The sequence below is a fragment of the Bos indicus genome, chromosome 24, assembly GCF_029378745.1.
Source record: "Bos indicus isolate NIAB-ARS_2022 breed Sahiwal x Tharparkar chromosome 24, NIAB-ARS_B.indTharparkar_mat_pri_1.0, whole genome shotgun sequence".
Taxonomy (NCBI): Eukaryota; Metazoa; Chordata; class Mammalia; order Artiodactyla; family Bovidae; genus Bos; species Bos indicus.
This window is the reverse complement of record NC_091783.1, coordinates 14,001,675-14,029,104: the sequence shown is the minus strand read 5'-3', so window position 1 is coordinate 14,029,104 and position 27,430 is coordinate 14,001,675.

Sequence of the window (27,430 nt, the reverse complement as noted above, 5' to 3'; positions counted from 1 at the left end):
ACCTGGGAAACCTGCTCTGCCTTACTATGGTATTTCCCAGTTTCCTATTAGGCAAGAGCACATATGTACATACCAGTTTCCTATTAAGCAAGAGCACATATATGCATACCTCAAGAGAGAAAATGGATTTTGATGAAGAGGAGTTTAAATCCTGGTCTGAGAGGACAATATAATAATAAAATATTATGATTTACATAATTTTGCAAAATTATGCTCATTTACAGCACCCTAATAAGGAGAAGGCAATGGCGCTCCACTCCAGTACTCTTGCCTGGAAAATCCCATGGATGGAGGAGCCTGGTAGGCTGCAGTCCATGGGGTCGCAAAGAGTTGGACATGGCTGAGCAACTTCAGGGGTCACAAAGAGTTGGACAAGACTGAGCAACTTCATTTTCACTTTTCACTTTCATGCATTGGAGAAGGAAATGGCAACCCATTCCAGTGTTCTTGCCTGGAGAATCCCAGTGATGGGGGAGCCTGGTGGGCTGCCGTCTATGGGGTTGCACAGAGTCGGACACGACTGAAGTGAATTAGCAGCAGCAGCAATAAGCAGAACATGATATCTAAGTCTGAAGTATATGTTTTTTAATTCCTTCATGACCTCCCTTCTTCTCTAAAATGACAGAAAAAAGTCATTATAGATGGAAATAACTAAAGCTGTCTATCACATTGACCACTCTTAAAAGAAATATCAGTTAAATATCAGTGGCTTTCTCAGCTTTTAAACCAACCCTCCAACAAAATCTAGAGATCTACTCTTTATCTAACATTTTGTGACACTAATAAATTTGACATTATCTAAAAAATCTAGAATTACACAGAAAATTATTAATAGATATTTTTCTTCCTGAGTACATGTACCAGGAAGCTGTGGTGTTTATGAGATAACAATGAAAATGTTAAAAAGCCATGGAGGAGGTATAAAAGCAATAGGGGTTAGAGGACAGTTGTGAACAGGTAATCCTGGGATATGTCTGTGTAGGCAGTGTGACAGCTTGTGTTGTTTTAATGACCAAAATGTATTTTATCACATATATTATGATAATATTTACAGATGTTAGTAGGTGTTCCTACTCTTAAACTTCTTTAATTCCTTCACCTTCTCTTGGGCAGTAGGGACAACTTTCTGTAGGCCCTGTCTTTGTTGTTGTTCAATCAAGCAGTCATGTCCAACCCTTTGAGACCCCATGGACTACAGCACACCAGGCTTCCCTGTCCTTCACTATCTCCCAGAGTTTACTAAAATTCATGTCCATTGAATCAGTGATGTCATGCAATCATTTCATCCTCTGTTGTCCTCTTCTCCACCTGGCTTCAAACTTTACCAACATCAGGGTCTTTTCTAATGAATCAGTTATTTGCATCAGGTGGCCAAAGTATTAGCGCTTCAGCTTCATATCAGTCCTTCCAATGAATATTCAGGACTGATTTCCTTTAGGATTGACTGGTTTGATCTCCTTGCAGTCCAAGGGACTCTCAGAAGTCTTCTCCAACACAACAGTTTGAAAGCATCAGTTCTTCAGTGCTCAGCCTTCTTTATAGTCCAACTCTCACATCCACACATGACTACTGGAAAAATCATAGCTTTGAATATATAGACCTTAGTCAGCAAAGTAATGTCTCTACTTTTTAGCATGCTGTCTACATTTGTCATAGATTTTCTTCCAAGGTGCAATTGTCTTTTAATTTCATGTCTGCAGTCACCATCTGCAGTGATTTTGGAGCCCAAGAAAATAGTCTGTCACTGTTTCCATTTTCCCCCCAACTATTTGCCATGAATTGATGGGCCTGGATGCCATGATCTTATCTTTTTGAATGTTGAGTTTTAAGCCAGATTTTTCACCCTCTTTTTTCATCTTCATCCAGAACTTCTTTAGTTCCTCTTCACTTTCTGTCATTAGAGTTGTGTGATCTGTATATTGGAGGTTATTGATATTTCTCCCGGCAAACTTGATTCCAACTTGTGATTCATTCATCCTGGCATTTCTCATGAGTTATTCTGCATATAAGTTGAATAAGCAGGGTGACAATATACAGCCTTGATGTACTCCTTTCCAAATTTAGAACCAGTCTTTTGTTCCATGTTCTAACTGTTCCAGTTCTAATTGTTGCTTCTTGACCAGCACACGGGTTACTCAAGAGGCAGGTGAGGTGGTCCGGTATTCCCATCTCTTTCAGAATTTTCTAGAGTTTGTTGTGATCCCCACAGTCAAAGGCTTTAGCATACTCAATGAAGTAGAAGTAGGATGTTTTATTGAAATTCCCTTGCTATTTCTATGATACAGCAGCTGTTGGCAATTTGATCTCTGGTTTCTCTGCCTTTTCTAAATTCAGTTTGTATATCTGGACGTTCTCAGTTCATATACTGTTGAAACATAGCTTGGAGAATTTTGAGCATTACTGTGCTAGCATGTGCTACTGCTGCTGCTAAGTCACTTCAGTTGTGTCTGACTCTGTGCGACCCCATAAACGGACTCCTATTAGGCTTTCCCATCTCTGGTATTCTCCAGGCAAGAACACTGGAGTGGGTTGCCATTTCCTTCTCCAATGCATGAAAGTGAAAAGTGAAAATGAAAGTGAAGTGGTTCAGTCGTGTCCGACTCTTAGTGACCCTATGGACTGCAGCCTACCAGGCTCCTCCATCTATGGGATTTTCCAGGCAAGAGTACCAGAGTAGGGTGCCATTGCCTTCTCTGAAAGTAAGTAATATAATCTTGTAAAATGAGAATAGTTTTAGATAAGTATGTAAATTATAATGTTTGATCTTTATATTCTGTAATAAGCTTGATTTTTAGATTCATTGCAATCTCAATCAAAATTCCAGAAGGTTATTTTGCAGATTTCAGCAAACCGATTTTAAAGTTTGTGTGGAGAGACAAAAGACTCAGAACAGTTGAGATGATATTGAAATAGAACAAAACTGACAGACTGACACTTCTCAACTTAACCACTTACTATACTCTACACTTTTCACAAATAAGATCATGGCATCAATTTATGGCAAATAGATGGGGAAAAAATGGAACCAGTGACAGACTTTACTTTCTTGGGCTCCAGAATCACTGAGGACAGTGACTGCAGCCATGAAATTAAAAGATGCGTGTTTCTTGGAAGAAAAGCTATGACCAAACTAGACAGTGTATTAAAAAGCAGAGACACTAGTCAAAGCTATGGTTTTCCCAGTATTCATGTATGGATCTGAGATTGGATAATAAAGAAGGCTGAGCACCAAAGAATTGATGCTTTCAAACTGTGGTGCTGGAGAAGACTTTTGAGAGTCCCTTGGACATCAAGGAGATCAAACCAGTCAATCCTGAATGAAATCAACCCTAAATATTCATTGGAAGGACTGATGCTGAAGCAGAAGCTCCAATACTTTGGCCACCTGATGCGAAAACCTGACTCATTGGAAAATACCCTGATGTTGGGGAAGATTGAAGGCAGAGATTAAAGGCAGGAGGAGAAGGGGAGGACTAAGGATGAGATGGTTGGATGGCATCACTGACTAAATGGACATGAGTTTGAGCAAACTGGGAGATAGTGAAGGACAGAGAAGCTTGGCATGCTGCAGTCCATGGGGTTGCAGAGTCAGACGAGACTGAGCAACTGAACAACAACAGTAATCAATACAATACTGTATTGGCAAAAAAGAGTAGACAAATCAATGGAACAAAATAGAGTACCCAGAAATAGGCCCACTTATAGTCAATGAAAGTCAATCGGCTTCCCTGGTGACTCAGTTTGTAAAAAGTCTGCCTGCAATGCAGGAGACCTGGGTTTGATCCCTGGGTCAGGAAGAGCCTATGGAAGAGGGTACGGCAATCCCCTCTTGTATCCTTGCCTGGAGTATCCCCATGGACAGAGGAGCTTGGAGTCTACTGTCCATGGGGTTGCAAGGAGTCAGACTTGAACGAGCGACTTTCACTCATAGCCAATGGAAATCTGACAAAGTAAAGACAATACAGTAGAAAAAAAATAGTCTCTTCAACAAATAGTTCTGGAAAAGTGGAACATACACATACAAAACAAGGAATGTAGACACATACTCTACTTTCTTCACAAATATTAACTCAGAATGGATTATAGACCTAATGAAACAAAAAATTAAAAATTCATAGAGTATGACAGGAGAATATCTAGATGACCTCAGATGTAGCAGTGATTTTTTAGATATAACACCAAAGGCATGATCCATGAAAGAAATAATTGATAGGCTGGAATTCAATGAAATTTAAAATTTCTATTCTGCCAAAGACACTCTCAAGAGAATAAAAAGACAGGCCACATTTTGGGAGAAAACATTTGCAAAATATATATTTGTTAAAGGACTATTATGCAAAATATAAAAGAATTCTTAAAACTCAGAAACCAAAAATATTGACAACCTGATTTAAAAATTGAGCCAAAAACTTTAATAGAAATCTCACCAGTATCGTGCATTGAACTGGTGCACTGGGATGACCCAGAGGGAGGGTATGGGGAAGAAGGAGGGAGGAGGGTTCAGGATGGGGAACACAGGTATACCTGTGGTGGATTCATTTCGATATTTGGCAAAACTAATACAATATTGTTAAGTTTAAAAATAAAATAAAATTAAAAAAAGAAAAAAAAAAGAAATCTCACCAGAGAAGATATAGAGATTGCAAATAAGCATATGAAAAGATGTTCCACATCTTATGTCATCAGAGAAATGGAAATTAAAACAATGAGAAATTACTACACAGCTATTAGAATGGCCAAAACAGCTGGCAACATAAAATGCTGGTGACAACATGAAGAGGAAGAAACTTTAATGCATTGCTGCAAAATGGTAAAGCCACATTAGAGGCGGTTTGGCTGTTTCTTATAAAACTATACATACTCTTACCATATGATCTAGCAATTACTCTTCTGATATTTGCCCAAATGAATTAAAAACTTATGTCTACACATTATACACAGGTGTTTATAGTAGTTTTGTTAATGATTGCCAAAACTTGGAAGCAATCACAGTGTCTTTGATTTGGAGAATGGATAGCCCAGACAATGGGATATTACTTAGAACTAATAAGAAATGAGATATCCATCAATGAAAAGACATGCAAGAAATTTAAATACATTTTACTAAGTAAAAGAAGCCAGTCTGAAAAGGCTACATTTTTCATGATTCTGACTATATTACATTGTGGAAAAGGCAAAATGATGAAGACAGTAAATAGATCAGTGGTAGCCAGGAACTGAGGGGGAGAAAGGATGACTAGGCAGAGTGCAAAAAAATTTTAGAGAAGCGAAAATACTCTGTGATACTAATAATGGATCCATGCCATTGTAAGTTTGTCAGAACCCACTGAATGTATAACACCAGGAGTGAACCTGAATGTTTAACTGTGCACTCTATATGATAGTGCTGTGTTAATGTAGGTTCGTTGCTGCTACTGCTGCTAAGTCACTTCAGTTGTGTCTGACTTTATGTGACCCCATAGACAGCAGCCCACCAGGCTCCTCCATCCCTGGGATTCTCCAGGCAAGAACACTGGAGTGGGTTGCCATTTCCTTCTCTTTCACTTCATGAAAAGTGAAAAGTGAAAGTGAAGTCACTCAGTCGTGTCCGACTCTTAGCGACCCCATGGACTACAGCCTACCAGGCTCCTCTGTCCCTGGGATTTTCCAGGCAAGAGTACTGGAGTGGGGTGCCATTGCCTTCTCCAATGTAGGTTCATTAATTGTAACAAATACACTGCTCTGATGGGGGATGTTGATAACTGGTGAGGTTGTGCACATGTGGGAAAAGAGATAATATGGGAATTCTCTATTTTCTGCTCATTGTTGTTGTGAAACTGAAGTTGCTGTGAAAAATGAATTCTAAATTGTAAAAAATTACATTTCAATGATCCTCCACAGAGAACAGAAAGAACATGTCTTCGATTAATTGCTTGATCCCCTTCACACTCAACATCCTTGTAACTCAGACACAATACTTTCTATATACATGTATTAATATCTGCCTGGTCCTGGGATTCCTGATAAAGCCACAACCTGTGAGATTCTTCCACAGAAAAATTTCTGGCTGGAATCCACTTCCAGTCAGCTTTTTTCCTTCTATTTTAGTCAAGAAGGAAACAATCTGACAAAAAGGAGAAAAACAATCATAAAGTCAAATGACAGGCAAAGACTGAAAGAATCAGGTCAGTAGTGATGAATGAAATGTCCTACTTTTGATTTTTACATCTAGTGAACACTTAAAATTGATTTTCAGTATTTCTCCCAATATTCTCAGCCACTGCTATTTCCTGTGACAGGCTGGATGTCCTATCTTATTCCATCTCCCTCCCTCTTTTCCCTCCCTCCTTTCCTATGCATTAATAGATAACACTGGCTGTCCTTTACATACTTCTGAGTGTTCTTTAATGCAATCTAAAAAGTAGCCTATTTGCACATTAACCCAGAAACTACAGAAGATGTCAAAATGTCTAAGATGGCTGATGTTAGCACTGAATGCAACACAGGCATTTGAATATTTGACCATGGTAAAATGTGAAGTGATATTTCATAGAAAGAGAAAGCTATTTTTACCTTAGTGTTTAGACATGGCTTTTTAGAATTGTTGCTGCATCCGAGGGCTTTCCACATGTGTCTTGGAATCCTGTCAGATTACAAATCCACCCACTGGAAATATTTCAGGAGGTCAATCAGCTACTCCCTGGGGCCTTCCTAATGACCAGTCCCTGTATGAACTGGTTAACTCAGTTAGATGCAATGTCTGTGGCTTATTTAGTAAGGATAATTAGACCAATAAGGAGCTCATGATCTGAGCCACAGTCAGCTCCAGGTCTTATTTTTGCTGACTGTATAGAGTGTCTCCATCTCTGGATGCAAAGAATGTAATCAATCTGATTTTGGTGTTGACCATCTGGTGATGTCCATGTGTAGAGTCCTCCTGTGTTGTTGGAAGAGGGTGTTTGCTATGACCAGTGCGTTCTCTTGGCAAAACTCTATTAGCTGTTACCCTGCATCATTCTGTATTCCAAGGCCAAATTTCCCTGTTCCTCCAGGTATTTCTTATATGCAGAGTGAATCATGAGAAACGCTGGGCTGGATGAAGCACAAGCGGGAATCAAGATTTCTGGGAGAAATATCAATAACCTCAGATATGCAGATGACACCACCCTTATGGCAGAAAGTGAAGAGGAACTAAAATGCTTCTTGATCAAAGTGAAAGAGGAGAATGAAAAGTTTGGCTTAAAGCTCAACACTCAGAAAACTAAGATCATGGCATCTGGTCCCATCACTTCATGAGAAATAGATGAGGAAACAGTAGAAACAGTGTCAGACTTTATTTTTCTGGGCTCCAAAATCACTGCAGATGGTGACTTCAGCCATGAAATTAAAAGATGCTTACTCCTTGGAAGGAAAGTTATGACCAACCTAGACAGCATTTTAAAAAGCAGAGATGTTTCTTTGCCAACAAAGGTACATCTCATCAAGGCTATGGTTTTTCCAGTAGTCATATATGGATGTGAGAGCTGGACTATAAAGAAAGCTGAGCACTGAAGAATTGATGCTTTTGAACTGTGGTGTTGGAGAAGACTCTTGCGAGTCCCTTGGACTGAAAAGAGATCCAACCAGTCCACCCTAATAGAGAATAGTCCTGAGTGTTCATTGGAAGGACTGATGTTGAAGCTGAAACTCCAATATTTTGGCCACCTGATGTGAAGAATTGACTCATTTGAAAAGACCCTGATGCTGGGAAAGATTGAAGGTGGGAGGAGAGGCGGACGACAGATGATGAGATGATTAGATGGCATCACTGACTCAATGGAGATGAGTTGAGTAAACTCCGGGAGTTGGTGATGGACAGGGATGCCTGGTGTGCTGTGGTCCATGGGGTCGTGAAGAGTTGAACACAACTGAGCAACTGAACTGAACTGAACTGAATTAGACCAATGCCTTGGGTTTGATTTTCTTGTTTTTTTTTTTTTTTTTTCCTCACAAAAGAATTATTTCCAAGTCCTTATCTACTTACTTAAAAATATGCACTATTGGTCTAATGAAAGAAAAAATTCCAAACAATGGAGATATAGCTATATAAAATACCAGTTGACTCTCTCTTCTGGGACACAATACAATTTTCATTTGTTTGGTGGATTAAGGCTGTATTCTTCATATATAAGTGTTAGTTTCAGTTTAATGTGCTGTGTTGTGCTTAGTTACTCAGTCGTGTTGGACTCTTTGTGACCCCATGGACTGTAGCCTGTCAGGCTCCTCTGTCCATGGGGATTCTCCAGGCAAGAATACTTGAGGGGGTTGCCATATCCTCCTCCAGGGGATCTTCCCAACTCAGGGATAGAACCGAGGTTTCCTGCATTGCAGGCAATTTCTTTACCATCTGTGTCACCAGGAAAGCCCTTATGAAGTTATTATAAAAAGAAAAACTTGAAAATTAATTTTAAAATTAGTATAGTTTGAGTTTTTCTGTGTGCATATGTCCTCAGTTGCTCAGTCATGTCTGATTCTTTGCAACCCTATGGACTGTAGATGGCCCGGCTCCTCTGTCCATGGGATTCTCCAGGCAAGAATACTGGAGTGGGTTGCCATGCCCTTCTCCAGGGGACCTTCCCAACCCAGGGATAGAACCCAGGTCTTCTGCACTGTAGGTGGAGTCTTTGTTCTAGGTCAGTTCATTTCAGTTCAATCACTCAGTCATGTCCAACTCTTTGCCACTCCATGAAATACAGCATGCCAGGCTTCCCTGTCCACCACCAGCTCCTGGAGCTTGCTCAAACTCACGTCCATTGAGTCAGTGATGTCATCCAACCATCTCATCCTCTGTCATCCTCTTCTCCTCCTGCCTTCAATCTTTCCCAGTACCAAGGTTTTTTCTAATGAGTCAGTTCTTTGCATACACCAGCACAGCCTCCAGGGAGACCAGAAATACTGGATTCTTTACTGCCTGAGCCAATTTAATAGGATGGAAATGGAAGAAGAATTTGGAACAAGACCTGGCTTACTTCAGCTGCTATTGTGCAGTGACATCAATGGCTGATTACTGATCGTTCATTGCAATTCAGTGTTCCTAATCATTAAATGTGATTTGTGATGTTCAGTGAGACTTCTCACTTCGCAATGCCAGTGGATCTATATTCTTCCCTGAGGGCATTGGTTGGGTCATCTGTTGAACAGGACTAAATATTGTGATGTGTGTCTTCCCTTACTTCAGTAACAGGAGGTTGTTTCCTGTTCAGCTGGTCTTCTTTGTCTTCAAGAGCATGACCTTGACTCTCCACTGAGTACTAGAGCCAACCCTCCTGAAATGCTCCTTTGAAAACACTGCAATCATGAAGATTGGCAGAATCTAGAAATTAATGTTACCTTGTGACTGGATGAAAGTGGAAATGATGCTCAGTTTGGATGCGTCTGGTGGTGAAAGTAAAGTCCCATGCTGTAAAGAACAATTTTGCATAGGAACCTGGAATGTGAAGTCCATGAATCATGATAAATTGGATGTAGTCAATCAGGAGATGGCAAGATTGAGCATTGATATCTTAAGAATCAGTGATTTAAAATAAACAAGAATGGGAAATTTTAATTTAAATAATTGTTAGATCTACTAATGTGAGCAAGAATTCCTTAAAATAAATGAAGTAGCCCTAACAGTCAATAATAGAGTCTAAAATGTAGTACTTGGGTGCAGGCTCGAAAATGAGAGAATGATCTGTTTGTTCCCAAGGCAAAACATTCACCATCACAGTAATCAAAGTCTGTGCCCCAACCTCTGATGCCAAAGAGGCTGAAGTTGACTGGTTTTATGAAGACCTGTAACATTGCTAGAAAAAGACCAAAAAAAGCTATCCTTTTCATCATAGGGGAAAATCAAGAGATACCTAGAAAAACAGGCAACTTAGACCTTGGAGTACAAAATGAAACAGAGCAAAGGCTAACACAGCTTTGTCAAGAGATCATGCTGGTCATAGCAAACACTCTTTCTAAACAGCACAAGAGAAAATTCCACACATGGACATCACCAGATGATCAATACCAAATCAGATTGCTTATGTTCTTTGCAACAAAAGATGAAGAAGCTCTGCACAATAAGTAAAAACAAAACCTGGAGCTGATTGTGGCTCTGATCATAAGTGCATTATTGTAAAACTCAGGCTTAAATTGAGAAAAGTAGGAAAAACCACTAGACCTTTCAGGTATGAACTCAATCAAATCCCTTATGATTATTCAGTGGAGGTGAAAAATATATTCAAGAGATTATATCTGGTAGAGAGAGTGCCTGAAGAAATATGAGCAGAGGTTCATAACATTGTACAGGAGGCAAAGACAAAAATCATCTCCAATAAAAAGATGTGCAAGAAGAAAAAGTGTTTGTTTGAAGAGGCTGTAGAAGTAGCTGAGGACATAAGAAAAACAAAAGGCAAGTAAGAAAGACAAAGATATACCCAACTGAATACAAAGTTCCAGAGAATAGCAAGGAGATATAAGAAGGTCTTCTTAAATGAACAATAAAAATAAATAGAGGAAAACAATAGAATGGGAAAGATTATAGATCTCTTCAAGAAAATTAGAGGTATCAAGGAAATATTTCATGCAAGGATGGGCACCATAAAAGACAGAAATGGGGGGAGGCACCAAGATGGCGGAGGAGTAGGATGGGGAAAACACTTTCTCCCCCACAAATTCATCAAAAGAGCATTTAAATGTCAAGTAAATTCCACAAAACAACTTCTGAATGCCGGCAGAGGACATCAGGCACCCAGAAAAGCAACCCAACTCTTCGAAAGGAGGTAGGAAAAAATATTAAAGACAATAAAAGAGACAAAATAGGGAGGGACGGAGTTCCGTCCCGGGAAGGGAGTCTTAAAAAGAGAGAAGTTTCCAAACACCAGGAAACCTTCTCACTGCCGAATCTATGCCGAGCTTTGGAAGCACAGAGGGCAACATAACAGGGAGAAAAAAATAAATAAACAATTAAAACTCGCAGATTGCGAGCCCTACGGTAACTCCACCAGCGGAGAAGCAGCGCAGACGCCTGCATCCGCCATTAACAAGCGGGGGCTGGGCAGGGAGGCGCGGCGCGGGCTGCATCGCTGAGAGTAAGAATCTGGCCTGAATACCCTGAGCACTATCTGAGCGAAATAATTTGGGCTAGCAAACCAGACTGTGGGATATCTACCATGCGAAAAGCCAGCCCTAACCTAAGACACTGCCAGCTTACACACGGAACAAAGGACTAAACAGAGATAGCCGGCTGCAGACCTTCCCCCTCCGGTGACAGGCAGCCAGAGCCGGAAGGGGGCAGTCGCAGCCCCAGAGAGACATTATCTATAAAACTGGCTTCTTTGCTAACTAAAACTTATTGGGGGTCTGGACGGTCAACATCTGCCTGAGAAGGTGTGCCGGTTTTACACCCAGATAACCGAGTGGCGGGGAGGCGATAAGTCGCAGCATTGGCGCTCACCAAACACCTCATCACCTGAGCTGCTCGGACCTGGGAAGAGCACAAAACGCAGGCCCAACTGAGTCTGCGCCTCTGAGGACTACCTGAGTGCCTGAACCTGAGTGGCTTGGACCTGGGAGGTGCATGCAACCCAGGGCCAGCCTCGGATTGTTCCCGGCGGAACAACCTAGAGCCCGAGCAGTGTGGGCAGGGAGGCTACACGCGCCGTGAGCGGGGGCAGACCCAGTGTGGCTGAGGCACTGCGAGCGCACGCCAGTGTCATTTGTTTGCAGCATCCCTCCCTCCCTCCCCACAGCGCGACTGAACAAAGAGAAGAAATACAGCTCCACCCACCAGAACACCGACACAAGCTTCCCTAACCAGGAAACCTTGACAAGTCACCTGTACAAACCCACACACAGCGAGGAAACGCCACAATAAAGAGAACTCCACAAACTGCCAGAATACAGAAAGGACTCCCAAACTCAGCAATTTAAACAAGATGAAGAGACAGAGGAATACCCAGCAGATAAAGGAACGGGATAAATGCCCACCAAACCAAACAAAAGAGGAAGAGATAGGGAATCTACCTGATAAAGAATTCCAAATAATGATAGTGAAATTGATCCAAAATCTTGAAATTAAAATGGAATCACAGATAAATAGCCTGGAGACAAGGATTGAGAAGATGCAAGAAAGGTTTAACAAGGACCTAGAAGAAATAAAAAAGAGTCAATATATAATGAATAATGCAATAAATGAAATTAAAAACACTCTGGAGGCAACAAATAGTAGAATAACAGAGGCAGAAGATAGGATTAGTGAATTAGAAGATAGAATGGTAGAAATAAATGAATCAGAGAGAATAAAAGAAAAATGAATTAAAAGAAATGAGGACAATCTCAGAGACCTCCAGGACAATATTAAACGCTACAACATTTGAATCATAGGGGTTCCAGAAGAAGAAGACAAAAAGAAAGACCATGAGAAAATACTTGAGGAGATAATAGTGGAAAACTTCCCTAAACTGGGGAAGGAAATAATCACCCGAGTCCAAGAAACCCAGAGAGTCCCAAACAGGATAAACCCAAGGAGAAACACCCCAAGACACATATTAATCAAATTAACAAAGATCAAACACAAAGAACAAATATTAAAAGCAGCAAGGGAAAAACAACAAATAACACACAAGGGAATTCCCATAAGGATAACAGCTGATCTTTCAATAGAAACTCTTCAAGCCAGGAGGGAATGGCAAGACATACTTAAAATGATGAAAGAAAATAACCTACAGCCCAGATTATTGTACCCAGCAAGGATCTCATTCAAGTATGAAGGAGAAATCAAAAGCTTTTCAGACAAGCAAAAGCTGAGAGAATTCTGCACCACCAAACCAGCTCTCCAACAAATACTAAAGGATATTCTCTAGACAGGAAACACAAAAATGGTGTATAAACTCGAACCCAAAACAATAAAGTAAATGGCAACGGGATCATACTTATCAGTAATTACCTTAAACGTAAATGGGTTGAATGCCCCAACCAAAAGACAAAGACTGGCTGAATGGATACAAAAACAAGACCCCTACATATGTTGTCTACAGGAGACCCACCTCAAAACAGGGGACACATACAGACTGAAAGTGAAGGGCTGGAAAAAGATTTTCCATGCAAATAGGGACCAAAAGAAAGCAGAAGTCACAATACTCGTATCAGATAAATTAGACTTTAAAACAAAGGCTGTGAAAAGAGACAAAGAAGGTCACTACATAATGATCAAAGGATCAATCCAAGAAGAAGATATAACAATTATAAATATATATGCACCCAACATGGGAGCACCGCAGTATGTAAGACAAATGCTAACAAGTATTAAAGGAGAAATTAACAATAACACAATAATAGTGGGAGACTTTAATACCCCACTCACACCTATGGATAGATCAACTAAACAGAAAATTAACAAGGAAACACAAACTTTAAACGATACAATAGACCAGTTAGACCTAATTGATAGCTATAGGACATTTCATCCCAAAAAAAAAAAAAAAAAAGACTGCTCACTATGGCAATTATTGAAGCTGACTTAGGGTGACATAGAGGCTTATTTCCCTTTACCCTTTTGAGTTCTTAGCTGAGGATCTCTGTAAGAAATGACAGAATAGCAGGACAAAATCAAACAGAAGTTTATTAACATAAAAAAAAAAAAAGAAACAGAGAGAAACTCAAATTGTCTCACCTGTAAAGTCTGGTCATTAAAAACCTTATATGTTTCAGAGGAAACATCAGTAATTTAGTGAAAATACTAAAAAAAGATTCTAGTTGACAATTAAAGAATTTTGATTATTTATACGTGTTTTACTCTGAAAACCAAGGTAAAAATATTGTTCTGATTAATTTAGTTACATTCATAAAAGCAGGTTATTGAAGTATTTATTAGAATTAGGTTTCAGTAAAACATTTATTGGAAACAGTATAAAGCTCACTGTACAAACATGTGGCTAGGAACAGAACAGTGTGCAGGCTTATTCTGCTGTGTCAAATGGCTATGTTGAAAATCAGATGAAGAGTATCTATAGAACATTTATTGAAATATTAAAAAAAAAAAAAGAAAGTAAGACCAGTAAAATTTTCAAGACAGAAATTTGTATCACCTTTGTACAGCTTTATATTAATAAACAGCAACCAAATAAAATGAAAAAAAAAAAAAAAAAGACTGAAGGTGCCTGGGGGTCCCCACACAAGCTCCCATCCTAATTACACCTGAGGAACCCCAGGTACATATAAAAAAAAAAAAAGACAGAAATGATAGGGATTTAGCAGAAGCAGAAGAGATCAAAAAGAGGTGTCAAGAATACACAGAAGTATACAAAAAAGGTGTTAATGACCTGGATAACCACAATGGTGCAATCACTCACCTGGAGCCAGATATCCTAGAATGTGAAGTCAAATGGGCCTTAGGAAATATTACTTCAAACAAAACTTTTGGAGAGGACTGAATTCCAGCTGAGCTATTTAAAGTCTTAGAGATGATGCTATTAAAGTGTTGCCATCAGTGTGCCAGCAAACTTGAAAAACAGCACCACCCACAAGACTGGAAAAAGATAATTTTCTTTCTAAAACAAGGGCAATGCCAAAAAATGTTCAAATTACCATTCGTTTGCTCTTATTTCACATGTCATTAATGTTCAGTTCAGTCACTCAGTTATGTCTGATTCTTTGCAACCCCATGGACTGAAGCATGCCAGGCTCCCCTAACCATCACCAACTCCATTACTCTAACTCATGTCCATGTAGTCTGTAATGCCATTCAACCATCTCATCCTCTGTCATCATCTTCTCCTCCTGCCTTCACTCTTTCCCAGAACCAGGGTCTTTTCAAATGAGTCTGTTCTTCCCAGGAGGTGTCCAAAGTATTGGAGTTTAAGCTTCAGCATCAGTCCTTACAAAGAATATTCAGGAATGATTTCTGTTAGGATGGGTTGGTTGGATCTCCATGCAGTCCAAGGGACTCTCAAGAGTCTTCTCCAACACCACAGTTCAAAAGCATCAATTCTTCTGCTCTCAGCTTTCTTTTAGTTCAACTCTCACATCCATACATGACTACTGGAAAAACCATAGCTTTGACTAGATAGACCTTTGCTGCCAAAGTAATGTCTCTGCTTTTTAATATGCAGTCTAGGTTGCTCATAACTTTTCTTCCAAGGAGCAAGCATCTTTTAATTTCATGGCTACAGTCACCATCTGCAGTGATTTTGGAGCCCCAAAAATGTCTGAAATTGGTTCCATTGTTTCCCACCTATTTTCCATGAAGTGATGGGACCAGATGCCATGATCTTAGTTTTCTGAATGCCGAGTTTTAAGCCAACATTTTCAATCTCCTCTTTCACTTTCATCAAGAAGCTCTTTAATTCTTCTTCATTTTCTGCCATGGATGTGGTGTCATCTGCATATCTGAGGTTATTGTTATTTCTCCTGGTGATCTTGATTCTAGCTTGTGCTTCATCCAGCCTCACATTTCCCATGATGTACTCTGCATATAAGTTAAATAATCAGGGTGACAATATATAGCCCTGACATACTCCTTTCCCAGTTTAGAACCAATCTGTTGTTCCCTTTCCAGTTCTAACTATTGCTTCTTTACCTGTATACAGATTTCTCAGGAGGCAGGTCAGGTGGTCTGGTATTTCCATCTCTTTAAGAATTTTCCAGTCTGTTGTGGTCCACACAGTCAAAGGCTTTGGTATAGTCAATAAAGCAGAAGTAGGTGTTTTTCTGGAACTCTCTTGCATTTTTGATGATCCAGAGGATATTGGCAATTTGATCTCTGTTTCCTCTGCCTTTCTAAATGCAACTTGAACATCTGGAAGTTCACGGTTCATGTACTGCTGAAGCGTGGCTTGGAGATTTTTGAGTATTACTTTACTGGCATGTGAGATGAGTGCAATTGTGTGGTAGTTTGGGCATTCTTTGGCATTGCCTTTCTTTGGGGTTGGAATGAACACTGACCTTTTCCAGTCCTGTGGCCACTGATGAGTTTTCCATATTTTCTGGCATATTGAGTGCAGCACTTTCACAGTATCATCTTTTAGGATTTGAAAGAGCTCAACTGGAATTCCATCACCTCTATGACCCTCGTTCATAGTGATGCTTCCTAAGGTCCACTTGACTTTGCATTCAAGGATGTCTGGGTCTAAGTGAGTCTAATCACACCATCGTGATTACCTGGGTCATGAAGATCTTTTTTGAATAATTCTTCTGTGTATTCTTGCCACCTCTTCTTAATATATTCTGCTTCTGTTACATCCATACCATTTCTGTCCTTTATTGTGCCCATCTTTGCATGAAATGAACCCTTGGTATCTCTGATTTTCTTGAAGAGATTTCTAGTCTTTCCCATTCTATTGTTTTCCTCTATTTCTTTGCATTGATCACTGAGAAAGGGTTTCTTATCTCTCCTTGCTATTCTTTGGAACTCTGTATTTAAATTGGTACATCTTTCCTTTTCTCCTTTGCCTTTTTCTTCTCTTCTTTTCACAGCTATTTGTAAGGCTTCCTCAGACAACCATTTTGTCTTTTTGCATTTCTTTTTCTTGGGTATGATCTTGATCCCTTCCTCCTGTATAATGTCATGAACTTCCATCCATAGTTCTTCAGGCATTCTATCAGATCCAATCCCTTGAATCTATTTGTCACTTCCACTGTATAATCATAAGGAATTTGATTTAGGTCATACCTGAATTGTCCAGTGGTTTTCCCTACTTTCTTCAACTTAAGTCTGAATTTGGCAATAAGAAGTTCATGATCGGAGCCACAGTCAGCTCCAGGTCTTGTGTTGTTGACTGCATAGCGCTTGCCCAACTTTGGCTGCAAAGAATGTAATCAATCTGATTTTGGTATTGACCATCTGGTGATGTCCATGTGTAGAGTCTTCTCTTGTGTTGTTAGAAGAGGATGTTTGCTATGACCAGTGTGTTCCCTTGGCAAAACTCTATTAACTTTTGCCCTGCTTCATTCTGTACTCCAAGGCTAAATTTGCCTGTTATTCCAGGTGTTTCTTGACTTCCTACTTTTGCATTCCAGTCCCCTATAATGAAAAGGACATCTTGTTTTGGGTGCTAGTTCTAAAAGGTCTTGAAGATCTTCATAGCTCTTCAAGTATCCATTCAACTTCAGATTCTTAAGATTATTGGTTGGGGCATTAGACTTGGATTACTGTGATATTGAATGGTTTGCCTTGGAAATGAACAGAGATCATTCTGTTGTTTTTGAGATTGCATCCAAGTACTGCATTTTTTACTCTTTTGTTGACTATGATGGCTACTCCATTTCTTCTAAGGTATTCTTGCCACAATAGTAGATACAATGGTCATCTGAGTTAAATTCACCCATCCCAGTCCATCTTAGTTTGCTGATTCCTGAAATATTGAAATGTTGTTCACTCTTGCCATCTCCTGTTTGACCACTTCCAATCTGCCTTGATTCATGGACCTTACATTCCAGTTTCCTATGCAATATTGCTCTTTATAGCATCAGACTTTACTTTCATCACCAATCACATCTACAACTGTGCATTGTTTTTGCTTTGGCTCTGTCTCTTCATTTCTCTGGAGTTATTTCTCCACTGATCTCCAGCAGCATATTGGGCACCTACCAACCTGGGGAGTTCATCTTTCAGTGTCCTATATTTTTGCCTTTTCATACTGTTCATGGGGTTCTCAAGGCAAGAATACTGAAGTGGTTTGCCATTCCCTCTCCAGTGAGGTAATTCTCAATTAAGGTAATGCTCAAAGTTCTTCAAACTAGGCCTTAGAAGTATGTGAACTGAAAACTTCTAGATATACAAATTGTATTTTGAAGAGGCAGAGGAACAAGGAACAACAAATTGCCAATATTTTTTGGATCATGGAGAAAGCAAGGGGATTCCAGAAAAGACTTCTGCCTCATTGGCTACACTAAAGCCTTTAACTGTGTAGGTCATGACAAACTGTGGAAAACCTGTAAACATATGGGATTACTAGGCCATTTTACCTGTCTCCAGAGAAATCCATATATGGGTCAAAAAGCAACAGTTAGAAATTTACATGGAACAATGGACTGGTTCATTTAAAAAAAAAGATTGAAAGAAGCTAAAATGGTGTCTGAAGAGGCCTTACAAATAGCTGAGAAAAGAGAAGTGATAGGCAAATGAGAAAGAGAAAGATATATGCAACTGAATGCAGTTTCTGAAGATAGCAAGGAGAGGAAAGAAAGCCTTGTTGAGCAAACAATGCAAAGAAACAGAGGGAAAAAAATAGACTAGGAAAGACTAAACATTTCATGCAAAGATGGGTACAATAAAGGACAGAAAAGGAAAGGACCTAATAGAAGCAGAAGAGATTAAGAAGAGGTGGCAAGAATACACAGAAGAACTGCACAAAAGAGGTCTTAATGACCCAGATAACCAGAATGATGTGGTCATTCACCTACAGCCAGACTTCCTGGAGTGTGAAGTCCAGTGGGCTTTAGGAAGCATTACTATGAATAAGCTAGTGGAAGTGATGGAATTCCGCTGAGTTATCTAAAACCCTAAAAGGTCATGTTCTGAAAGTGCTGTACTCAATACACTAGCAAATTTGAAAAAGTCAGTAATGGCCACAGTACTGGAAAGGCCATTTTTCATTCCAACCCCAAAGAAGGGTAATGCCTAAGAATGTTCAAACTACCACACAATTGCACTCATGTCATATGCTAGTAAGGTAATTCTCAAAATCCTTCAAGCTAGGTTTCAATAGTACATGAACCAAGAACTTCCAGATGTACAAGTGGATTTTAAAAAGGCAGAGGAACCAGAGATCAAATTGCCAACATCTGCTGGATCATAGAAAAAGAAGGGAATTCCAGAAAAACATCTCCTTCTGATTCATGGAGTATGCTAAATGATTTGACTGTGAATCACAACAAAGTGTGGAAAATTCTTAAAGATTTGGGAATGGCGGACCACTTTATCTGTCTCCTGAGAAACTTGTATGCAGGTCAAGATGTAACAGTTACAACAGGACATGGAACAATGGACTTGTTCAAAGTTTGGAAATGGGTACCTCAAGGCAGTATATTTTCCCTTTGCTTGTTTAACTTATATGCAGAGTACATCATGTGAAATGCCAGGCTGGATGAAGCACAAGTATGAATCAGGATTTCTGGGGGAAATATCAACATCTGAGATCAACATCTGAGATATGCAGATAATACCACCATAATGACAGAAATGGAAGAGGAACTGAAGACTCTCTTGATGAAGGTGAAAGAGGACATTGGAAAAGCTGGCTTAAAACTCAGAATTCCAAAAACTAAGATCATGGCATCTGGTCCCATCACTTCTTGGCAAATAGATAGGGAAACAATGGAAATAGTGACAGACTTTATTTTCTTGGGCTCCAAAAATCACTGTGAACAGTGACTGCAGCCATGAAATTAAAGGATACTTGTTCCTTGGGAGACATTCTATGACAAACCTAGACAGTGTATAAAAAGTAGAGACATCACTTTGCTGGCAAATTCCGTATAGTAAATGCTATGGTTTTTCCAGTAGTCATGTACAGATGTGAGAGTTCAACCATAAAGAAGGTTGAGCAATGAGAAACTGATTCTTTCTAACTGTAATGTTTGAGAAGACTTCTGAGAGTCCTTTGGACAGCAAAGAGGTCAAACCAGTCTAAGCTAAAGGAAATAAACCCTAAAGTATTCATTAGAGTGACTGACACTGAAACTGAAGGTCCGATACTTAGGCCACATAATGAAGAGAGTTGACTCATTGGAAAAGGCCTTGATGCTAGGAAAGCCTGAAGGCAGGTGGAAAAGGGGGTTAGAGAGGATGAGATGGTTGGATGGCATCACTGACTCAATGGACCTGAGCTTGAAGAAACTTCAGAAGATAGTGAAGGACAAAGAAGTGTTGGGGACTGGAGTGAGGCACTCCGCCCGTGGCAAAGGTCATGAGGAAGGAGGCTCGACATACGCAAAGGCGGGATCGAGCCTCAGGAATCCCCCTGGAAATCCTCGAGCATCTACCCCCATAACCAGAGCCTGCCTACTTTACTACTTTGTGCTCTCACATACACCTCTGACTTTACGGGGGGCTTTCCCCCACCATCTCTTTCGGAGAAGGAGTTAACCTAGAGCTCCAGTTAATAAAAACTCCTGGGCGTGACAAGAGTGTTTTAACCTACAAACTCCTCTGAAGCTTCTCTAGCCTGCCTGACAGGCTTGTCCGGCCACATGTGATTGCTCACAGCCTCCCAATCGTGAGAGGCACGAGATGCTTTAAACCTTCTAAAAACAGGTTCTTTAGAAAAGTTAGAAAACTATTAGTATAAGTATAATGGGCTGATTAGAAATTGTATTGGTGAAGGGTTTTTCATTTGTTGAGCCAATGTTTGTTGCTAAGTCTCCATATCCCCTGCCCTTACACACATTAATGACTATATAGAAGAAATAAGTATTAACCTTTGATATTAATCACGTTAGACCTTAGGCTAAGTAAATTCTTTCCTTAACTAAAACCCACTACACCCTCACCCTATAGGAATGTAACTTTATTTGGGTGGCATCTGTTTTAAGAATAATCACCCCTGGAGAAATAAGTGTCCTGGTTGACTGACTGCTGTCACAAGGAGAGGGTCATAAGTTGTCAGCAGGCCCCCTGGCCAGAAGATGATGTAACACCCCTAAGACCTCTGTATACATTTGTATGAAGCACCTGACTTTGATAAAAGTCAGGACTGCTGACCCCGCATGACTTTTGCATAACATCTCAGTGTATAAAAGTAGACCATGGAAAATAAAGAATTGGGATCAGTTTCTCGAAATACTGGTCTCCCCATGTCGCGCTCTCTCTCACTCTGGCTGAGTCTCCATCTGGAGCACGGAACCCGCCATGCTTACTAATTATGCCTGGGCTTCTAAGATCCGACCGGGGAGGCCTCAGTGTCTCCTCTCCTTCGGGAGAACGGAAGGACGCCTGCGGCCTACGTAAGTGGTGCAAACTTCTTGTCTTAAAGTTTTATTGGTCTCCCGCATAAACCAAGCTACTCAGCCTCTTTTCTCCACTGAATTTTCGTACTGAGCTATCCTCATTCTATTACTCTTTATATCTCTAATTAATATCTAATTGAAGCTATTGTATCCTGATCCTCGCCAATGCCGTCCCCGCTTCGAATACCCTGGATCAGCCGGGGCTGGACCCTGGCAAAGAAGCCTGGTGTACTGCAGTCCATGTGGTCACAAGGAGTCAAACACAACTGAACAACAGCCAAGCTTATGCTTCATAAGTGTTTTGTTTTGTTTTTGCTAGAGACTTATAAGAAGTCCATTTTTAAAGATATCCACAGGCAGAAGGTGTTGATTCAATGGTGGAATAAGAGGACCCTGAGTTCACTTCCTCCCATGAGCACACAAAAGTCACAGCTATTTATGTAACTATCTATAAGAAAAACCCAAAGACTGTAATAAAAGATTTTCCATAGTTAAAGATATGAAGAAGATAGCACAACAAGATGGGTTGGAGAGGCAGAAACACAGTATAGTCAAGACTGACACCTCTGGGCAGGTGAAACACAAGCAAGCGAATAATCACAATTGCAGGAGTGAGAAGTCCATTTCACTAGGTTCCTTTCCCAGGGATCTTGAACCAGGAAGACAAGACCCCAAAACATCTTGCTTTGAAAGCCAGTGGGATGTACATGTGGCAGAGCTGGAGGAATGTGACAACAGAGAGTCTGATCTTAAGAGGTTCACACACTCCAGGTCCTAGTACAGAGGCGATGATCTGAAAAGAGCCTAGGTGAGACCAATTTTCTGATCTTGGAGAGCTTCCTGGAGAAGCAGCAAGTAACTAAGAATCCCCTTAGGGGCATAGATACCATAACAGCCATTTTGGCAGGCTACTTCTATCATAAAGTCATTGGTGCTGGAAAATTCCCGTTATGAAAGTCCTTCCTATAGCTTACTAATTCTGAAGGCTTTCACAGCTACCAGCAGACTGGCACCAATCATGGGACCCTGCAACTAACCAATCCAGGACCCATCCTTATCCACCACCAGGCATCCACTGCTATGGCAGTCAGCCGGAGAGAGACCTGACTTCACCTACTGGTGTTCCCATAGTAGTCAGCCCCACCACAACAGAAGGACCCAATCTTAGATAGAGAGTACCCTAAAGCATGTAGTTTAGGGGATAAGTGCTCTGAGCACCATAGGATAATTCCAACATAAAGGCCATTTCTTCAAGATTAGGAAGAATAACTAATGTATCAAATACAAATAAATAAACACAGAAAATTAGGCAAAATGAAGAACCAGAGAAATATATTCCAAATAAGGGAATGAGACAAAACCCCAAAAGAACTATGTGAAGTGGAGATAAGCAATTTGCCCAATAAAGAGTTCAAAGTAATGATCATAAATATCCTCAACAAATTTGGAAGAAGAATAGACAAACACAGTGAGAAATTTAGGGCAATATAAAGAGTAACCAAACATATCTGAAGAATAACTTCAACTCAAAACAAAAAATACACTAGAAGAAATTAGCAGTAGATTATATTATACAATGAAATAGATCAGTAGGCTGGAGACCAGAGTAGTGGAAATCATCCAAGTTGAACAGAAATAGAAAAAAAAAATTTTTTTTTAATTAGGATAATTTCAGTCCTCTGAGACAATACCAAGAGCACTAACATTCACGTAATAGGGGTCCAAGAAGGAAAAGAGAGAGAATGAGAATGGGGCTGAGAAGTTATTTGAAGAAATAAGAACTGAGAAAGGAAAGGAATCCATTTCTAAGAAGGAAACAGCCACCCATTTCCAGGAAGCATGGTCATAAATAAGACAATGAAAATGAAAGAGGAGAGTGAAAAAGTTGGCTTAAAGCTCAACATTCAGAAACCTAAGATCATGGCATCTGGTCCCATCACTTCATGGGAAATAGATGGGGAAACAGTGGAAATAGTGTCAGAGTTTATTTGTTTGGGCTCCAAAATTACTGCAGATGGTGATTGCAGCCATGAAATTAAAAGACGCTTATTCCTTGGAAGGAAAGTTATGACCAACCTAGATAGCATATTCAAAAGCAGAGACATTACTTTGCCAACAAAGGTCCATCTAGTCAAAGCTATGGTTTTTTCAGTAGTCATGTATAGATGTGAGAGTTGGACTATGAAGAAAGCTGAGCGCTGAAGAATTGATGCTTTTGAACTGTGGTGTTGGAGAAGACTCTTGAGAGTCCCTCGGACTGCAAGGAGATCCAACCAGTCAATTCTAAAGGAGATCAGCCCTGGGTGTTCTTTGGAAGGATTGATGCTAAAGCTGAAACTCCAGTACTTTGGCCACCTCATGTGAAGAGTTGACTCATTGGAAAAGACTCTGATGCTGGGAGGGATTGGGGGCCAGAGGAGAAGGGGAAGACAAAGGATGAGACGGCTGAATGGCATCACCGACTCGATGGACGTAAGTTTGAGGGAACTCCGGGAGTTGGTGATGGACAGGGAGGCCTGGCGTGCTGCGATTCATGGGGTTGCAAAGAGTCGGACACGACTGAGAGACTGAACTGAACTGACTGAAAGAGGTCCACACCAAGACACATTATAATTAAAATGCCTTTCCCTTCTCCAGGGGATATTCCCAACCTAGGGATCAAACCCAGGTCTCCCGCATTACAAATGGATTCTTTATCAGCTGAGACACATGAGAAGCTCAAGAATACTGCAGTGTAGCCTATCCCTTCTTCTGATCTTCCTGACCCAGGAAGCAAACTGGGGTCTCTTGCATTGCAGGTGGATTCTTTACCAACTGAGCTATCAGGGAAGCCCATAATTAAAATAGCAACAATTAAAGGTAAAGAATCTTAAAAGCTGCAGGGAAAAGCAACTGGTTATATATTAAGGAACTCCCAAAAGATTAGGAGTGGACTTTTCCTCAGAAACTTTGCAGACCAGGAGTGTCATGATATATTGATATATTCAAAGTGTTGAAAGTAAAAAGAAAAACAAACAAACAAAAAAAAACACCAAGAATACTCTATCTGGCAATTTGGCAATTCAGAATGGCAATAAGTATATACCTATCAATAATTACTTGAAATGTAGTTATGACTAAATGCTCCAATTAAAAGGTTCAAAGTGGATGAATGGATACAAAAACAAGATCCATATGTATGCTGTCTACAAGAGACTCACTTCAGATATAAATACACACACAAAGAGAAAGTGAGGGGATGGAAAAAAAGTCTTTAATGCGAGAGGAATGAATAAGTGACAAAAAAGGATATTATATAATGATAAACATATTAATTCAGCAAGAATATGTGATAGTTTTAAATGTATATGCACCCAATGGCTTCCCAGGTGGCTAAGTGGTAAAGAATCTGCCTGCCAATGCAGGAGGAGCAGGAGGTGTGGATATGACTCCTGAGTCAGGATGATTCCCTGTAGGAGGAAATGGAAATCCACTCCAGTTTTCTTGCATGGAAAATTCCACAGATGGAGAAGCCTGGTGGGCTACAGTCCATGGGGATGCACCACTCCATATGCAGCGGAGTCTGACACCACTGAGTGAATGAGCATGCATGCACATGCATCCAATATGGCAACAAATAAATACATAAAGCAAATGTTAAGAAACATAAGAGAAAAATTGACAGCAACATAACAAAATAGGGCATTTTAACACCCATGTGTTTAAACTGGCAGATCATCCAAACAGAAAATCCATAAGGAGACACTGGCTCTAAATAACACATTAGATCATGTGAACTTAATAGACATATAAGGAACATTCCATCCCAAAGGAGTAGAATACACATTCTTTTCAAGTGCATGTGAAACATTTCCTAGGATAAGACACATATTAGGCCACAAGCAACACTCAATAGAATAAAGAAGATAAAATATCAAACATCTTTTCTGACTAAAATGGTATGAAACTACAAATCAACTACAAGGAGAAAATAAACTGTCCAAAACACAAACACATGGAGGGTAAACAACATGCTAACCAACCAACAGATCACCAAAGAAATCAAATAAAAAATAAAAAACACTTAGAGAAAAATGAAAATGGAAGCACAACGTTCTGAAAATCTACGGGACGTAGCAAAAGCAGTTGTAAGAAGAAGTTTAGAACAGTATAAGCTTATCTCAGGAAACAAAAGAAATCTCAAACCACCTAACCTTAACTTGAAGAAACTAGGGGAAAAAATAAGGAAGATCAAAGTTAGTACAAGGAAAAAAATGAAAAAAGATCAGAGCAGAAATAAACTAAATAAATGCTTAGCCAAACAAAACAGCAGAAAAAAATCAGTGAAACTAAGCTGGTTTTTGATAAGATGAGAAAAATTGGTAAAACTTTAGCCAGATTCATCAAGAAAAAAGAGACCCAAATAAATAAAATCAGAAATGAAAGATGAGAAGTTACAAATGGTGTCACAGAAACACAAAGGACTACAAACAATTATATGCCAACAAAATGAACAACCTGGAAGAGATGGGTAAATCCAAGAAATGTATAGTCTTCCAAGATTGAATCAGAAATAGGACATATAAACAGATAGATTACCAATAATGAAATGCAATCAGTAATATAATAATAATAACAATAATAATGATAACTCCCAACAAGCAAAAGTCCAGGAAAAGAAGCCTTCATACATGAATACTACCAAATATTTTTTTAAAAGTTAACATATCCTTTTTAAGGAATGCTTCTAGCTTCTAAATTCATTGCATTAAGAAAGCACTGCCCTAACACAAAAAGCAGACAACGTCAGCTGCAGTCACCATCTGTAGTGATTTTGGAACCCAAGAAAATAGTCTCACACTGTTTCCATTTTTCCCACATCTGTTTGTCATGAAGTGATGGGACCAGATGCCATGATCTTAGTTTTTTGGATGTTGAGTTTTAAGCCAGCTGTTCCAATCTCCTCTTTCACCTTCATCAAGAGAGTCTTTAGTTCTTCCATTTCTGTCATTATGGTGGTATCTACTGCATATCTGAGGTTATTGATATTTCTCCCAGCAATCTTGATTCCAGCTTCTGCTTCATCCAGCCCGGCATTTTGCATGATGTACTCTTCATAGAATTTAAATTAGCAGGGTGACAGTATACAGCCTTGATGTACTCCTTTCCCCGTTTTGAATCTGTTCCTTGTTTCAAGTCTGGTTCTAACTGTTGCTTCTTGACCTACATACAAGTTTCTGAGGAGGCAGGAAAGGTGGTCTGGTACACCCATCTCTTGAAGAATTTTCCACAGTTTGTTGTGATCCACACAGTCAAAAGCTTTAGCATAGTCAATGAAGCAGAAGTAGATATTTTTCTGAAATTCTGTCACTGTTTCTTTGATCCAGCAGTTGTTGGCTATTTGATCACTGGTCCCTCTGCCTTTTCTAAATCCAGCTTGTACATCTGGAAGTTCTCAGTTCATGTAATGTTAAAGCCTAGTTTGGGGGATTATCATTACTTTGCTAGTATGGTAAAGTTGTGGTATTAAACATGCAATGGAGTATTACTCATGTATATAAAAAAAAGAATGAGACCTTGTCATTCATGACACACTGGATGGAATTTATGCTAAGGGGAAAAGTCAGAAAAAGAAAAATACTGTATGATCGCACTTATATGTGAAATCTAAAAACAAACAAAACTAAATGAAAACACACTTATAGAGAACAAATTGGTGGTTTCTAGAAGGGAAGGGGCTGAGAAATGATGGAAGTAAGTTGAGGGGATTAAGAGGTATACACCTCTAAGTATACAATTAATAAATCACAGGGATATAATATATAGCATAAAGAATATGGTCAATAATATTGTAATAACTCTGGATGTGGACAGATGATCACCAGACTTGGTAATCACTTCATTATGTAAGTATCAAATTATTATGTAGTGCACCTGATATCTCAATTATATTTCAATTAAAACATTTAAAGTAATAAATCAATAGATAAACATAGAATCTGGGGTAAATGATTCTATTCCTTCACTCTGCCTCATCCCTTCTGCAGGTAACATCACTCTGATCACTTCAGCCTTTAGGTCAGTTGCATCTCCTAGGTTTAAAAAGAAGACAAAACAGCTTCACTTTTTGAAGAAGTGACAGTCACTCAGTGTGATATTTCTTCTTCAAATATTGAACTGTTACCTCAGGCTTCCAAGAGTTCTCCTACTGAGAAAAGAAAGTGATGGCAGTGGAGTACCTCACAGCCAGCCCTGAAGCACACATCTGCTCATTCTCTTGAAGTACGAAACCCAGCACCCTGTCCTGTCTCTAGTTCATTACATGATAAATGGAAATCTGCTTCCATTGTCTTTTCCTCTAAGAAGAGAGACAGCCTTGGGCAGCCTGACTGGAAATTAATGCGTTTATGGTATACTTCTTTCTTATCAGGAGACAGAGTTCCTTCAGCTTCCTATGCTTAAGAAAAAGAAAAGAAAAACCATAAGATAAATAAGCAAATAAAACAATATAACTTAT